This window comes from Oncorhynchus clarkii, chromosome 3 (assembly GCF_045791955.1).
Source record: "Oncorhynchus clarkii lewisi isolate Uvic-CL-2024 chromosome 3, UVic_Ocla_1.0, whole genome shotgun sequence".
Lineage (NCBI taxonomy): Eukaryota > Metazoa > Chordata > Actinopteri > Salmoniformes > Salmonidae > Oncorhynchus > Oncorhynchus clarkii.
In genome coordinates, this window is record NC_092149.1 from 52,239,683 (window position 1) to 52,254,109 (window position 14,427).

General features: G+C 43.6%; 1 pseudogene; it reads right to left on the bottom strand.

Annotated features, from left to right (window-relative positions):
- Nucleotides 1-14,427, bottom strand: part of LOC139385647 (coiled-coil domain-containing protein 148-like) — a 56,551-nt pseudogene that overhangs the window by 329 nt on the left and 41,795 nt on the right.

The following is a 14,427-nucleotide window of genomic DNA, read 5'->3' on the forward strand; positions in this document are numbered from 1 at the left end:
GTTTTCCTCACCTGCCTCAAACCAAGGTCAGTTGTTCGTTGATCACAAATTTCAATTGGGAGGAGATGATCTGACAGTCACTGGCCTGATTACACAATAGGCTGCAGGTAGACCAGTGTGCTCTCCTGCACAGTGGAGTCATGACACAATGTACCAGACAGACTGTATGTTGATTCACCCACCGGCCTTGATGGGAAGCCGCTTGAATGTGTGACTGCACGAGGGTAAGGTTTGATTGAGCCAGGTTAAACATTGTTGTGAATGATTTTCTGGGTTTCGTGTCAGTGAGTGAGTCAGAAAAGCAGTAAACACAAAATAGTACATTGACACATGTTAACAAACTTTGGAACTAGTGGAGAAAACCAAACGCTTAAAGCAACGGTGTCAAACATATGGCCCGCATCCGGCCCACTGGGGGGTCTGATCCGGCCTGCGGGAGTTTTGAGCAAAAAAAATGTAATAGTACAAAATGTTTAAAGGCCTAGTGGAGTCAAAAATGTGATTTTCTGTGTTTTATATGAACTGAAATGTACAAAAAATTAGGAACACCTTCCTAATATTGAGTTGTGTAACAGTATAATTTTAAACCGTCCCCTCGCCCATACCCGGGTGCGAACCAGGGACCTTCTGCACACATCAACAGTCACCCTCGAAGCATCGTTACCCATCGCGCCAAGTTTATCTTTAAAATGTTGTATAATACATGCATGTTTGAGGAATTTTAATTATGAGATTTCTGTTGTTTGAATTTGGCGCCCTGCACTTTCACTGGATGTTGGTCAGGTGGGACGTTAGCGTCCCACGTACCCTATAGGTTAAACGCCTCCGTATCTCCCATCATCCTCTCTGGGTCTGACTCTGCCGTTTCTCCCACCTTGACACTGTGGAGGGTGGGAAAAACACTTCAAAAAACCCATATGATGTTTGCCTAGTAATTTCCTTGTATTTCTCCATCCCACCAGTAAGTGGCAGTGATGCCTCAAAACCAACAGTGGGTCAAAACCTTCCACAAATCTTCCCCGGCATAGCATTTTACATGGCAGATCCAATCAGGGCAGCTAATGGGAATAAGTGCTGATAAGCGACGTACCTAATTTCTCAGGGCCCCCAGACGACTGTCTCTTCTCTTCCAGGCGTTTGAGCTCCCGCGCCTCCCTCTGCTCCTTGCGCTGCAGCAGCACCTCCTCGCACAACTAAACCCTGAGGGCAGAAGGGACAGAGAGCGGGAAGGGAGAGAAGTGGCCAAGGACATCAGCCTCAGCACAGAAACCACCTATCTGTGGTGGCACAGCGGCCCTGCAGGCTGGGAGAGCTTTACGAGCTGCCAGAGAGCTGCCCCTCACATCTTACCTCCCCTCAGTCCCCATGTCCTCTGTCCTCCTCACCCTGTCCTGACTAACTCAACATCTCTCTCTTTCTCCTCGCACGGTTTAAATGCCAGGCATTTAAAAGGAGGATAGAATCTTAGCAAGGACCATGGATAAAGAGGAGGCTGTACCGAACAGAAGAGAAAACACTACATCGAATCATACCAGTGGTTTGTGAAACGCATGGGATATTTCCCTCAAATGGGAATGGACTTGCATATAAACGTTCATAAATTAGTCATTGTTAAACATAAACCAAGAATAACATACAGAACATCATCCAAAGCCATGGAGTGAACTGTCGAGATCTCTCCTTTAGCGTCCTTGAGGCTGCGCTGCTGCTGCTGCAGTCAGGACCCTTGATGCATGCTTACCTTTCCTTATCGCCCTCAGCTTGCTCTGCCATGCGTCTCCTCAGCTCTGTCAGTCTCTGCTGACCTCTACTCTCCAGCTCCTCTCTCTTCCTCTGTTCCTCTGTATCTTGGGTGAACCTGTGGTGCGCAAAGAAACAAACATTCCCAACACAAAGTGACTCAAAAGTTTACAATGCCCGCAGCGAGTCAACACGAGGAAAACACTATTGATTGTGACACTGCGAAATCAGATAAGAGTAAATCAAATGAATGAGATAATATTTCATTGTCTGCAAGATGATGGTGGAGAAGTGTATGTAATCCATTTCAGCCTAAACGACATCATTAATCAGAGATTCTCCCAGCTGTTCCGTGCTACCGTAGCAAGCCCCACAAGAGGGGCGCAATCAAACAGGACTACACACCCTGGGGGGGATGCTAGGGGCAATGCGGGTCAGGGACCACACACACTCCAACACGCACGCACAAACACACACACGCTGACTCTCACACACACCATTTTACCTCCTTCAGCTGAATATACAATGAATCAAGCTAATGGAAATCATCATGACCCACGCCTCGCCTAACAAACATAGATAGGTTGTTTCCCCCTGACAACATTATAATCCGTGGAGTTAAAAACATTCAAATGAACCTGGGCCGCACTAACATTGAATGGATACTAAGCTGTTATTATAGACCGTCAAAGAATCTGAGGAGCACAGAACAAGTTCAAACATAGTATGACTGGTGACAATGCAATATGCTGGAGAGGGTCGGATGTAAGGGGTCTTGAATTTTTCTTTCTGCAGTGACCTCATGGCCAAGTCTCCTGCTCCCTCCTCAGTCTGTCCTCTTCCTCCTGCTGCCTGGCAACAACAGCTGCCTCCAATCTGGCAACCTCCTGATAGACACGCCATTGCTGCAGCTGGAGAAGCACGCACGGACACTCACGCAAAAGAACAAGCACAAGCGTTCGCCACACACACACACACACACACACACACACACACACACACACACACACACACACACACACACACACACACACACACACACACACACACACACACACACACAGAAAGGAACAACAGAGGCCCGTAGGTTAGTGCCAATACGTGATTTGCCTCTCTTGACCAAATCACATTGCCAGATGCCCAGCTGGGTAACAGCCCCAGAGTCTGGTGACGAATGGAAAACAAAGAGATGTGTTGAAACAGCAACCCACAGCACATCTGTGTTAGAATACTTCAGGACAGTACAGAGAACCAGAAAATCCTGCTCCCACACTGTCCCTTTTCCCTAATGTACAGGTAACTGCCAAAATAAAGGAAACACCAACATAAAGTGTCTTATTAATAGGGTGTTGGGCCACCACAACCCACCAGAACAGTTTCAATGCACCTTGGCATGGATTCTACAAGTGTCTGGAACTCTACTGGAGGGATGTGACACCATTCTTCCACGAGAAATTCCTTCATTTGGGTTTTGTAGACAGTGGTGGAAAACGCTGTCTCAGGCGCCACTCCAGAATCTCCCATAAGTGTTCAATTGGGTTGAGATCTGGTGACAGGTGGGAGGCATTGCCCTCCTAGAAGAGACCACTCCCATCAGGATAGAAGTGATTCACAATATGAAGGTGATCACTCAGAATGCCTGTGTATTTATTGGTGTTTACCTTGCCCTCGAAGGGGACATAACAGAGCTGCCAGAACCCTCATTTACTCAAGTGTTTCCGTTATATTGGCAGTTACCTGTAGCTCTTTATGCCCTACCCTGCACAACACTTATTTCATCAACGACATACTGCCAAGAACCGTGGTCTCACAGCGACACACACACACAACACATACAGTACCATCCACCCAAACAGACCCGTGGAAAAAACACACACTCTACATGTGCAATCAGTCTCTGTGAAAGTGTGAGTACGCACGCATGCGCACACACACAACACACACACACACACACACACACACACACACACAAACACGCACACAAACACAGTTGTTGAGGAGTGAGTGACAGGTTGGTTATGCATCGGGGTCCCTGTGGCAAGATGTGCAGTGAAGTGTTGCATTCCAAACAGGCAGACAGATTTACAGATTCATCAACACAGAGCTTAGGAACCCCCTAAAGAGAGCCAAGCATTAACACAGTCTATCACACATTAGCACCAGTAATATCATCAAATCAATCAGCCTGCCTGCCTGAGAGGAACCAACAACTGGCTGCTGTCTGTCTGTTTGGGGAAAGCTTCGAGGAAAGGCCCAACCCTGACTTAATCAAATGACATTGAGGCCTCAAATGGCACCCTATTCCATATAGTGCACTACTTTTGAGTACTGCACTTTATGGAATAGTGCACTATGAGAATAGGGTGCCATTTGGGACGCTGACTTAGTGTTGGAAATATATGGAGTTTCTTGTTCACATTAAGGCACCTCAGGCTGGCCGTAGATCAGACCTGTGGGAGGTTGTCTCTCAGGCTTCAATCTGTCAGTATAGTGTCTAGTCATCCTTGTTGTGGTGAGAGAGACAGAGAGAGAGAGAGAGAGGTATGTATCAGATGCTCAACATGCTCAGCTCTGACTACAGGGGAACAATAAAAAAATTCAGTGGAACTGGCTTCGAGGTCCAGAGTTGAGTTTGAGGGATGTACATGATCAAACACAAATCTTAAAATCAACTATTAACAACTGGATTCTCCAATTACAATGAATGAACTACAGGACAAAATACAAAACCTCCAACCCAAAAAGGCCTGTGGTGTTGATGTCCCAGACCTGCTACCTGTCCCAGACCTGTTGTTTTCAACTCTCTAGAGACACCAGGAGCGGTCGAGATACTCTAAATTATTGGCTATAAAAAGGCAACTGACATTTACTCCTGAGGTGCTGACCTGTTGCACCCTCGACAACCACTGTGATTATTATTATCTGACCCTGCTGGTCATCTATGAACATTTGAACATCTTGGCCATGTTCTATTATAATCTCCACCCGGCACAGCCAGAAGAGGACTGGCCACCCCTCATAGCCTGGTTTCTCTCTAGGTTTCTTCCTAGGTTCTGGCCTTTCTAGGGAGTTTTTTCCTAGCCACCGTGCTTCTACACCTGCATTGCTTGCTGTTTGGGGTTTTAGGCTGGGTTTCTGTACAGCACTTTGAGATATCAGCTGATGTACGAAGGGCTATATAAATACATTTGATTTGATTTGTTGATGGTATCCTAAATTAAATGATACAATTTACAGACCACAAATTCCAATTGGCTACACTTAAACTTTTTAACATCATCCTCAGCTCTGGCATCTTCCCTAATATGTGGAACCAAGGGCTAATCACCCCAATCCACAAAAGTGTAGACAAATTTGACCCTAATAACTACCGTGGGATATGCATCAACAGCAACCCTGGGAAAATACTCTGCATTACCATTAACAGCAGACTCATACATTTCCTCAGTGAAAACAATGTACTGAGCAAATGTCAAATTGGCTTTTAACCAAATTACCATACGACAGACCACGTTTTCACCCTGCACACACTAATTGACACACAAATAAAACAAAACAAAGGGAAAGTCTTCTCATACTTTAATTTGGTTGGGGGAAAAAACATATGACATGATGAAATCCATGTACAAAAGTGTACGGTTCAAATTGGCAAAAAACATACACATTTATTACCACAGGGATGCAGCTTGAGCCCCACCCTCTTCAACATATATATCAACGAATTGGTGAGGACACTAGAACAATCTTCAGCATCTGGCCTCACTCTACTAGAATCTTAAGTCAAATGTCTGCTGATGATCTGGTGCTTCTGTCCCCAACCAATGAGGGTCTACAGCAGCACCTAGATATTCTGCACAAATTCTGTCTGACCTGGGCCCTGACAGTAAATCTCAGTGAGACAAAAATAATGGCGTTCCAAAAAAGATCCAGTTGCCAGTACCACAAATACAAATTCCATCTAGACACCGTTGCACACAAAAAACTATACGTACCTTGGCCTCAATATCAGCACCACAGGTAACTTCCACAAAGCTGTGAAAGATCTGAGGGACAAAGCAAGAAGGGGCTTCTACGCCAACTAAATTAACATAAAGGTCTACATACCAATTAGAATCTGGCTAAAAATACTTGAATCAGTTATAGAACCCATTGCCCTTTATGGTTGTGAGGTCTTGGGTTCACTCACCAACCAATAACTCACAAAATGGGAAAAACACCAAATTGAGACTGCATGCAGAATTCTGCAAAAATATCCTCTGTGTATATCCTCATGAAAATATCCTCATGAAACACCATGCATTCAGAGCAGAATTAGGCCGACACCCACAAATTATCCAAAATCCAGAAAAGAGCCGTTAAATTCTACAACCACCTAAAAAGAAGCGATTCCCAAACCTTTCAGACAAAGCCATCACCTACAGAGAGATGAACTTGGAGAAGAGTCCCCTAAGCAAGCTGGTCCTGGGGCTCTGTTCACAAACACAAGCATAGCCTCAGGACAGCAACACAATAAGACCTAACCAAATCATGAGAAAACAAAAAAAGATAATTAGTTGACACATTGGAAAGAATTAACAAAAAAAACTAAGCAAACTAGAATGCTATTTGGCCATAAACAGAGAGTACACAATGGCAGAATACCTGACCACTGTAACTGACCCAAAATGAATGAAAGCTTTGACTACAGTATGTACAGACTCAGCGAGCATAGCCTTGCTATTGAGAGAGGCCGCCGTAGGCAGACCTGGCTCTCAAGAGAAGACAGGTTATGTGCATACTGCCCACAAAATAAGGTGGAAACTGAGCTGCGCTTTCTAACCTCCTGCCAACTGTATGACCATTTAGAGACACATACAGTGCCTTGCGAAAGTATTCGGCCCCCTTGAACTTTGCGACCTTTTGCCACATTTCAGGCTTCAAACATAAAGATATAAAACTGTATTTTTTTGTGAAGAATCAACAACAAGTGGGACACAATCATGAAGTGGAACGACATTTATTGGATATTTCAAACTTTTTTAACAAATCAAAAACTGAAAAATTGGGCGTGCAAAATTATTCAGCCCCTTTACTTTCAGTGCAGCAAACTCTCTCCAGAAGTTCAGTGAGGATCTCTGAATAATCCAATGTTGACCTAAATGACTAATGATGATAAATACAATCCACCTGTGTGTAATCAAGTCTCCGTATAAATGCACCTGCACTGTGATAGTCTCAGAGGTCCGTTAAAAGCGCAGAGAGCATCATGAAGAACAAGGAACACACCAGGCAGGTCCGAGATACTGTTGTGAAGAAGTTTAAAGCCGGATTTGGATACAAAAAGATTTCCCAAGCTTTAAACATCCCAAGGAGCACTGTGCAAGCGATAATATTGAAATGGAAGGAGTATCAGACCACTGCAAATCTACCAAGACCTGGCCGTCCCTCTAAACTTTCAGCTCATACAAGGAGAAGACTGATCAGAGATGCAGCCAAGAGGCCCATGATCACTCTGGATGAACTGCAGAGATCTACAGCTGAGGTGGGAGACTCTGTCCATAGGACAACAATCAGTCGTATATTGCACAAATCTGGCCTTTATGGAAGAGTGGCAAGAAGAAAGCCATTTCTTAAAGATATCCATAAAAAGTGTCGTTTAAAGTTTGCCACAAGCCACCTGGGAGACACACCAAACATGTGGAAGAAGGTGCTCTGGTCAGATTAAACAAAAAATTGAACTTTTTGGCAACAATGCAAAACGTTATGTTTGGCGTAAAAGCAACACAGCTGAACACACCATCCCCACTGTCAAACATGGTGGTGGCAGCATCATGGTTTGGGCCTGCTTTTCTTCAGCAGGGACAGGGAAGATGGTTAAAATTGATGGGAAGATGGATGGAGCCAAATACAGGACCATTCTGGAAGAAAACCTGATGGAGTCTGCAAAAGACCTGAGACTGGGACGGAGATTTGTCTTCCAACAAGACAATGATCCAAAACATAAAGCAAAATCTACAATGGAATGGTTCAAAAATAAACATATCCAGGTGTTAGAATGGTCAAGTCAAAGTCCAGACCTGAATCCAATCGAGAATCTGTGGAAAGAACTGAAACTGCTGTTCACAAATGCTCTCCATCCAACCTCACTGAGCTCGAGCTGTTTTGCAAGGTGGAATGGGAAAAAAATTCAGTCTCTCGATGTGCAAAACTGATAGAGACATACCCCAAGCGACTTACAGCTGTAATCGCAGCAAAAGGTGGCACTACAAAGTATTAACTTAAGGGGGCTGAATAATTTTGCACGCCCAATTTTTCAGTTTTTGATTTGTTAAAAAAGTTTGAAATATCCAATAAATGTCGTTCCACTTCATGATTGTGTCCCACTTGTTGTTGATTCTTCACAAAAAAATACAGTTTTATATCTTTATGTTTGAAGCCTGAAATGTGGCAAAAGGTCGCAAAGTTCAAGGGGGCCGAATACTTTCGCAAGGCACTGTATCTATTGGGTGAAATACCACAGTGTGACATCACAGCAGCAAGATTGTGACCTGGTGCCACAATAAAAGGGCAACCAGTGAAGAACAAACACCATTGTAACTATAACCAATATTTATTTATTTTCCCTTTTGTGCTTGAACTATACAACACTGTATATAGCCATAATATGACATTTGAAATGTCTCTATTCCTTTGGAACTTTTGTGAGATTAATGTTTGCTGTGAATTTTTTATTGTTTATTTCACATTTATTTATTTTTAAAAATTTTAGTTGAAATGTACCCCTTTTTCTCCCCAATTGGTGGTATCCAACTGGTAGTTAGTCTTGTCCCATCGCTGCAACTCCCGTACGGACTTGGGAGAGGCAAAGATCGAGAACCGTGTGTCCTCCGAAACACAACCCAACCAAGCCGCACTGCTTCTTGACACAATGCCCGCTTAACCCGGAAACCAGCCGCACCAACGTGTCGGAGGAAACACCATACACCTGGCGACCGTATCAGCTTGCACTACCCCCGACCAGCCACAGGAGTCGCTAGTATGAGATGGGACAAGGACATTCCTGCCGGCCAAACCCTCCCTTGACCCGAACAATGCTGGGCCAATTGTGCATGGGTCTCGCCCCATGGGTCTCACGGCCGCGAGAGAGCTTGGACTCGAACCCAGAATCTCTAGTGGCACAGCTAGCACTATGATGCAGTGCCTTAGACCACTGTGCCACTCGAGAGGCCCTTTTTATTTCACTTTTGTTTATTATCTATTTCATTTGCTTTGACAATGTAAGCATTTGCAATTCATCTAGCGAGAGAGAGTGAGTCCTAACATTTGATGTTAATGAGCAGCCTGTGGATATTGCAGCAGCAGGTGCTGTGGGTGGTGTCTCGTCCAGACTGAGCTCTAATGAGTTTAGAGGTATTTCTACATGACACCCTTACGTCTTAGATGAGTTCGCTGTAATTGCAACAGCTCTAATGTGACGACCCTCCCACTCTGTCTGCCGTATTCTCTCTTTGTTCTTGTTTCCTTATTAGGATGCCGGTGGGCGGAGTTGGGAGGGTATTCAGCTACATGGGAAACACCTGGGCCTGGTGTGTCCCAGGATAAATCACCACTTCCCCATTCATGGAGGAGACTCTCTCCATGCAGACACCTTTATAGATTTTGTTGTGTATCTTGGTGGTTTTTGCACTTACACTACTGATTACTGATTACACACACCATTGTCTATTGTACTTAGTTTACTTTATTTAATAAATATATGTTTTGTTACTCCTTATCTCCACGTTGTCTCCCTTTTGTTACGGGCTTTGAGCCGGTTCGTGACACTAACATGGAGTGACCCTGCCTGAAGCAGACAACCCCAGAGTGGAAAACAAACACTTCCCATACATGAGTACCGGACAAAGCTCTTACAGTGCATTCGGGAAAGTATTCAGACCCCTTGACTTTTCCCATATTTTGTTACCTTACAGCCTTATTCTAAAATGTATTAAATAGTTTTTTCCCTCATCAATCTACACACAATACCCCATGATGACAAAGCAAAAACTGCATTTCCCGAGGCTATTGGCCACTTGGGACGCTAGCGTCTCACTATCCCTTAAGACATTTTTGCGAATGTATTTTATTTTATTTTTTACAAAAACTGAAATATTACATTTAGATAAGTATTCAGACCCTTTACTCAGTACTTTGTTGAAGCACCTTTGTCAGCAAAACCAGCCTTGAGCCTTCTTGGGTATGACGCTACAAGCTTGGCACACCTGTATTTTTGAGGGGTTTCTCCTATTCTTCACTGCTGATCCTCTCAAGCTCTGTCAGGTTGGATGGGGAGTGTCGCTGCACAGCTATTTTCAGGTCTCTCCAGAGATGTTAGATCGGGATCCGGGCTCTGGCTGGGCCACTCAAGGATATTCAGAGACTTGTCCCTAAACCACTCCTGCATTGTCTTGGCTGTCTGCCCAGGGTCGTTGTCCTGTTGGAAGGTGAACCTTCGCCCCAGTCTGAGGTACTAAGCGCTCTGGAGAAGGTTTTCATAAAGGATCTCTCTGTACTTTGCTCTGTTCATCTTTCCCTCGATCCTGACTAATCTCTCAGTCCCTGCTGCTGAAAAACATTCCCACAGCATGATGCTGCCACCACCATGCATCACCGTGACATCACCGTGACAGGGCTTGGAATTCATAGAGTTCTTGATCACCTCCCTGACAAAGGCCCTTCTCCCTCAATTGCTCAGTTTGGCCAGGCGGCCAGCTCTAGAAAGAGTCTTGGTGGTTCCAAGTTTCCTCCATTGAAGAATGATGGAAGCCACTGTGTTCTTGGGGACCTTCAATGCAGCAGACATTTTTTGGTACCCTTTTGGTACCTTTCCCCAGTCTCTGTGCTCTACGGACAATTCCTTCAACCTCATGGCTTGGTTTTTGCTCTGACATACACTGACAACTGATGGAGCTTATTCAGGTGTGTGCCTTTCCAAATCATGTCCAATCAATGTAATTTACCACAGGTGGACTCCAATCAAGTTGTAGAAACATCTCTAGGAAGATCAATGGAAACAGGATGCACCTGAGCTCAATTTCGAGTCTCATAGCAAAGAGCCTGAATACTTATGTAAATAAGGTATTTCTGTTTGTTTTTTTGTACAAATGTCAAAAAAACTGTTTTCCCTTTGTCATTATGGGGTATTGTGTGTGTATATTGATGAGGAAACAATTCAATGTAATCAATAAAAAAATGTACGGCTGTAACGTACCAAAATGTGGAAAAAGTCAAGGGGTCTGAATACTTTCCGAATGCACCGTATATGAAACTCTTAGAGTTCCAGACACTTGTAGAATCCATGCCAAGGTGCGTTGAAGTAAAGTAAGCTTTTTCGGAGCCAGAAAAGTCAGGTCAGGAGCCTATTTCCTGTTTCTCTAGCGTGAAGCAGCTTGATGCACTGGTACACACCCTGGAAAGTCTGTCACAGGGCTTGTTATTAATGACTGAGTTAGACAAAGACAGATACTCAAGGATTGCTTCACATGACTGTAAGGTACTGTAAAAGCCAGAGTGCATGGATGTCAGCGCTCTGTGTCAACGTACAGTATATTACGTATTTTGAATGTGATATCTGAGTCGAAATAGCCATGCAAAGTCTACTGACGATACGAACATACTGTACGAAAACACGGAAAATCTAATATCTTCCACACATCAAAACAATACTTACAAACACACAAACGCACAGACAATCAGTGTATTGTGATTAAAAAGTCCTGTTTGATCAATACTTATTTTGCGTGTACTATTTCTCAACCTGAGAGTCTACTCTCACAGATACATTCTCTGTCTCCAGTGGCACCCAATTCCCTACACAGTGCACTACTTTTGACCAGAGCCTACAGAGGTAATAGAGTGCCATTTAGGACACAGACTTTGTTAAGTAACCAATGGAGGTGAAAAAACCCACCAGAGGAAATGTAGGTTTTTAAAACCCTTGATAACTAGCACACATATTGCACCATCAATCAAACTCTGCTCTGGCCTAGATAGGATAACTGGGTGCTTGATGCTGGGAATGTGGAGAAATGTGAGGGAGGCAAAAAACTGGTGTGTGTGTGTGTGTGTGTGTGTGTGTGTGTGTGTGTGTGTGTGTGTGTGTGTGTGTGTGTGTGTGTGTGTGTGTATGTGTGTGTGTGTGTGTGTGTGCGTGTGTGTGTGTGTGCGTGTGTTTTCTGCCATTGAAATCCTTGGGCGGGCCGCCTAAGCGTTTTTTCAGGGTGCGTAAGTCCAAACAGTGTAAAAAAATATATATTTTTGAGAACTAACAATTATCACACTTTTTTTGGATTGTCCGAATTGTCCATCTGTACATGCACAAAAAGATTTTCATACTATTAAAAAAAACATCTGTTGATAAGCAACTGCTTGCTAAGGTTACAGTTAGGGTAGGTTTATAATAAGGTTTAGGGTAAGGGTTAAGGTTAGGGCTACGGTTAGGTTTAGGGCTATTGCAGATAGTTAATTGAAATGTTACTGAAAGTCTGCAGCGCATCTACAGATGGACTATCCAAATAAAGTCTTACAGATTTTGTTATTATGTTTGAGCAAAACAACACAACATTAGCCATGACAAAATCCATAGAATTGCAGGAAATTTGCTTTAAAACAGCAACATTTCTCGCAGCTCCATGGAGAAATGTGTAGAATTGTAGGAAATTGGCATGAAAATATAAACATTTCTCTACACCACAGAGATGGGGTCTCTAAAATGTGAGCTAAAATCCAGCCGCGCAAACAGGCCGATTGCACCCATTGCCACACCTCCTGTCACAGCCCCTTCACGCCCACCTCCAAAGCCCCTTTTTGATTAAAAAAAATCTGTATGTGTGCCCCTGCACGTGTGTGTGTGCATGCATCGTGTGTGCATGCATCGTGTGTGCATGCTTCATTCTGTCAAGTTAGCCTTTTAGCCAGTCTTATTGTTTTTCATGTCCTCTACTGAATATGACTGTGTACGTATGAAGAACCAAACAGCACAGTGTAGTGCCCATTATAGCGAAATGAGATCTTAAACTAATCTTACTTCATCTTCCCCAAGCTCCAGAGAAAACACTGAAAACATTTGAACTGATTGGATATGTCTTGTTTGTTTAGGGTTGGATGAAAATGAATCTTTGAGAACACAAGAGGACTAATATGCTCATTACTCACAATCATCACTAAAATCTTACTTTCTGTGCCTTGCTGCCAAGTACAAACATGGCAGCCTTAAAAAATGATGACTAAATCTAGAAATGTCAGAATGATAAAAGAATAGCTGCTTTTTACATCTGCAAACCCTGCCTTCCCTAAACCAAATTCTAACATGGCTCTGCCTCTGAAAATTGCTAGTGGTGGTGGGGGGGTGATAGGTTCCCATTTCACTTTACTCAGTGACAGACTATCCAATGAGTGGTCAGCCAAGATATTCACAGAATCAATTTGTACACTTCATTTTACTATAAGAAACAGTGATGGTGAAGTGGATATGAAGATTGAGTGTGGCACTGTATGGAACCACTGTAGATCTCGCCATGCAATACTACACTTCTGGCCATCATTGTGGTAATTTCTATGGAGAAATAGAATGTGAGTCCCTAATGGCACCCTTTTCCCTACACAGTGTACTATCTTTGACCAGAGCCCTGGTTAAAATAATTGCACTATATAGGGAATAGGGTGCCAGTCTGGATGTGTCAGGGGGAAAGGATATTGTACACTCCACTCCAGTCATGTGACTTCAAAGGTACAGCGCACTAGGCCTTTGGTTTCAGGATGATATGTCCTGTGGGAGATCAATTTGACCCAGATGAGTATTTAATTATTGGGAAATGGCAGCTCAGGTACCTTGTGTGGCCCACACACAGTCTTACCCAATACCCACTTAAGCCTCTCTAAACACCAGTCCATTAGGCTTTCAACACAGAACACCTGCCTGAACACAAGTTAATTTATAACAGTGTTGTCGCTACTGCCAAGTACTACAGATAGCACGGACTAAAACATGAGCTCCCCCCCCCCCCTTGCCTATAAAACCTCCCTCTTTCTCTCTTTTTCAGCATCTGGTGTACAGGATTGATTTTCATCTATTTGGTTCATTTGTTGATGTGCTAAGCATACTAGTTAATCAAATATCTAAACGGGAGACAGCTGTGGAGGAGTAAATGAAGAACGTAAACAAGGGTATTTGGGTTCAAGTAGCCTGACCATGGCAATGTCCTTACATGTGGTAGTGTTTGACCAATATATTTTGTGTATGTACTGATATATAGGCTATGTGTGACGTTTTACATGCATATAGTTCTGTCCTTGAGCTGTGCTTGTCTATTAATGTCCTGTATTATTTCATGTTTTGTGTAGAGCCCAGGAAGACTAGCTGCTGCTATTGCAACAGCTAACTGGGATCCTAATAAAATACCAGATACCCCCTCTGAACCTCCCCCCTCTCAGATTTTTGGGGTGCATGGCTCCCTTGGATCAGGCAGCACCGATGGCTGCATGGATCAGGGGAAACTAGGCTGAATAAACTCACATGGGAATGGGGAAAATCAAGTCTGTTACTGTACGTCTGGACAGAGATGAAATCAATTTTTATCTACAGATGTTTTTCAAGACATTACAGGTTGTACAGCTGTGCGTTTATCGATGCTACGTCATCTTGATTTGAAATTCACCCATGTTGGTACA